Genomic DNA, 4,318 nt, shown 5'->3' with positions numbered 1-4,318 from the left:
CTGCCAACCCTCTGGTTAGCAGCCAAATGCCTTAGGCACTGTGCCACCAGAGCTCTTAATACAGTCTCCAAAGCAACTATTTAAAAATGCTAATGCTAATGAAAAAGATAAATAGCTGAAAAACATTTTAAGTGTAGAGCTTAAGTGGTGAGTTTTCTACCCGATGCATGAGTGATGAGATTGGCACACCATCACCCCAATTTGCAACTATAACTGTTAAAACCAGCTCTGATTTTCAGAGCTCTGGAAATCAACTACAGGCAAGCAACAATCAGAGAAAAAAGCATTTATGCTTAAAAAAACTGTTGACCTTCAGGTGAGAGTGGTGGGAGTCTGTGGCATTTCGGCCCAGGGTTGTTCTCATCCCCTCACTCGCCCAATCAGCCGGCAGATTGTGGCTTAGAGTTGGTCTGGACCCTCAAAAATGTCAATGTCCACAAATGAAAATAGGGGGTAGGAGAATTCTGGGACTAAAGACACCTAACTAAATTTTAGGAAAGGGAGGACAAAGGAAGGAAGGAAAAAAGGGAGAGAGGGGGAAAGGAAGTCCTATAAAGGACACTATTGGGAACAATCTGATAAAAGTGAAAATGAAATACGTATCAGGAAATATTACTCTTCCGATGCTAAATTTCTAGCTCTGCTGATGTGTTCGTGTAGGAGAATGTTCTGTATTACGAGGTACATGCTGACGTCTTTATGAGCGAAGCGTCAATAATCCTTGTAACTTGTTTTCAAATGAGAAAGAGTAAGGAAAGAGAAATAAAGCATGTGTGGAATCTGTTAATAGTTGGTGATTTTAGGAGCATAGTGAACATGTGTTTATTGTTTTTGTCTAATTGTCTACTTGTTAAAAAATGTTTTTCTTTATTATTGTAAAAATGTATAACATGTTTGCAAATCAACATTGTTCAGGTGTACGATTTAGTGGCATCAATTACATTAACCATGTTGGACAACCATTGTCTATCGTTGACAACTTTCCCATCACCATAAACAAAAATACATTTGCAGACAAGATTTTAAAATATTTTCAATAAAAATGATTAGGAAAATGCAAAAACCACAAAGAGATACCACTACACACCTATTTAAAAAAAAAAAAAAAAAAAAAAACTGCCATCAAGTTGATACCAACTCAGAGGGACCCTTTAAGACAGAGTATAACTGCTCCATAGGGTTTCCAAAGCTGTACATCTTTATGGAAGCACTCTCATCTTCGTCCTGTGGAGTGGCTGGTGATTTCAAACCACCATCCTTTTGGTTAACAGTCAAATGCTTTGGCCACTGCACCACCAGAGCACCTACACACCTATTGTTGTTGTTGTTATGTGCCATCGAGTCAGATCTGACTTATAGCGAACGGTCCTTGGGTTTCTGAGGCAGTGTTACTATGGAAGTAGTTGCCTAACATTCCTTCTGAGGAGTGGCTGGTGGGTTTGAGCCTCCAGTCTTCTGGTTAGCAGTCAAATGCCTTAGGCACTACGCTACCAGAGCTCCTTAGAATAGCTAAAATTTAAAAAGGAAAAAGAAAAGCTGACAATAGCAAATAGTGTTGAAAATGTACAGAAAGTGGAACTCTCATGCATTGCTGGTGGAAGTAGGGATGCAAAATGATACAGGGACTTTGAAAAACTGTTTGGCAGTCTCTTATAAAGTTAAATATCTACTTACCATGTGACCCAGAATTTCCACTCTTAGCTATTTACCAAAGAGAGATGAAAAGTTTTGTTCACACAAAAATCTGTACATGAATGTTCAGAGTGGTTTTATTCAAAATCACCAAAAATTAAAAACAAGGCAAATAAACAGCCCCCAACTGGGAAAGGGATAAATATACTATAGTACATCTATACAATGGAATACTACTCTGTAATGAAAAGGAACAACTACTGATACACACAATAGGATGGGTAAAATATCAAATGTATTATGCTAAATGAAGGAAGTTAGATTCAAAGGCTACATTGAAGGTATAATTCCATTTATATGGTATTCTGCAAAAGGCTAAATTACAAGGAGAGAAACCCCGTGGCTAGGTTAGGGGTGGGGTAAGGGTTGGCTACAAAGAAGCCTAGGATAATTATGAGGGACTATAGAACTGTTCAACACCTTGCGTGGGTGCTGGTTACATGACTTAATTTGCTCAGGACTGTAGGCTAAAAAAGGTAAATTTTACTGTATCTTAATAATATCTTAATAAAAATTGTATCTTAATTTTTTTAAAGTATATCTTAATTTTCATTAAAAAAATAATTTTTATGAAAAAATTCATGACACACCTCTACTCAAAACCATTGTGATGTCATACGCAGAATACAACACAAAGTTATTACAACAGCTCTTAGGGCTCTACATCATCTGTCCCCTTGTTGATTCTAATGTATTCTGCTGCTTCTCTTCCTTTCCTTCCATCTGCTCCAACCACACTGCCACTTTACTTTCCTGAAATTCTCAAGCATGTCCCCTCCTCTGGGCTTCTGGCTGCCTCTTCCTTTTTTCCTTCTCCCCGGTTTCCACGTGACTTGCTCATTTGCGTCCATTCTGATTCATTGTCACCTGTGAGGTTGGGTCTTCTTCATAACCCCACTGCATCCTGGTACTCCTTTCTTTTTCTCCATGTTACTTTTCACTATTAAACATATGATGTATTCAACTTAGTTTATTTTGTAAAGAGAGGGCAGGGATTCTTATAGGTTCTGTTTACAGCTATATCACATGTATCTAGAACAGAGCTTGACATATAGTAATACTCACTAAATATTTGTTGAATAAATGACCTGAGCTATTATTCTGAAAAATCTGTTATTTAAGCAATGGTCTTTGTTCAATACCTCTTGCATACTTTTTGTAATACATTAATATCAATTTCACCATAATTCATGATATGGACGTTTTATTTTGCTTTTACTTTTATGAGAAAGACCCAAATAATGAGGTAAAAAATTATTAAGGATATATTCCAAGAAAATAAATATCAGCATTCCCCTAGAATGAATTCAAATTCTGCTGGATCCTTTAAATCACTCAGTACAAAATGTAACAATGAGCATTATATATTTCCACCCTGCAAAGTCATCATCCTTACCTCCTTCCTCCCAAACTTTGACCCTTTCACACTCACATCTCTCTCTCCTTTTTGTCAAAAAGCTTTGTGCACACTTAATTTATGATACCAAATTTTATTTGTTTACATATCTGTCTCAATCCTAGAGAATAAACTACTCAATGTGAGGAATCTTAAGGTTAACAATTGTTAAATTGTATGTTCTAACTACCTAGCCTGGCACCAGACACAAAGAAGTTTAATAAATGTTCACTGAGTTGAATGTAAATGAGCTAGTGTTTGAAGCCATAAATTTGAAAAAGGCGTCAAAACTGTGAATAATCAAACTATTCAGGTGCACAGAAATGAGTGTACTTTCAAAAGATTTTCATTGACTATCCGGAGCCACACAAATGTTCTGGTTAAGTAACCCAGATATCATTCCTAGAGTTTTCTGATCACTCAACATTTTATCAGGCTTAATCTTAGATATGAATTTCTTCTTCTAAAATGAGAATGGGAAGACACTGCATAGGATCTTGGCTGAAGAGAAGTAGAATAAAAAAGTTAACAATACAAAAGTAAGTTACAGAGGTGTCTTTTCATGGAACTCTAGGTTAAGAGCCTTCCAAATCATTTTATACTTGGGAAGGCTTTGAGCTTTCAGTTTCTGCTTTAACAGAGGTAGGCTTCGATAAGAAGGTACATGTCTTCACTATTAAAAGAAAGGATGAAAGAGAAGGGTAAGGCAGAAAAGACATTTCAATCCCCACTGCCTCCATTGTGGTTAAATCCCTTATAATAGCTTCCTGTTGGTTTTTCCTTCTCTTTCCACTCTCCCCACCAGCCTATTTAAGCTGTTGCCAAATTGTGATCATGCTACTCAATACCCAAAAACCATGAAAACAAATCCCTATTTCCTGAAGGACTCAATGCAACTTCTTTCAAAACAGAACTTTTTAATGGCATAGCCTCAATGCATATTTTCAGTACTATTTTCTTTCCACTAGGCTTCTATGAGTACATAACACAGGACCCAAGCTGGACCATACATTTATCCTCAGTGCTCCACATGATTCTTTTCTCTGGTCCTTCCATTAGCTTGCTCCTCCTGGAGGGTCCACTGCCTACACTACCTTCCTCAACTCATCAACTCCTTGTGACGTCCTACCCATTCCATCATCCCATAAACCCTTTCACGATCTCCAATCTGATCTGCTCTCTTTCTTCTCTGAGCTACAGATTCCAGTTCATATTATACATTACATATTT

Source organism: Orycteropus afer, unplaced genomic scaffold, assembly GCF_000298275.1.
Source record: "Orycteropus afer afer isolate SDZICR_OR568_19922 unplaced genomic scaffold, OryAfe1.0 scaffold00170, whole genome shotgun sequence".
NCBI classification, from domain to species: Eukaryota; Metazoa; Chordata; class Mammalia; order Tubulidentata; family Orycteropodidae; genus Orycteropus; species Orycteropus afer.
This window is presented reverse-complemented; position numbering follows the sequence as displayed.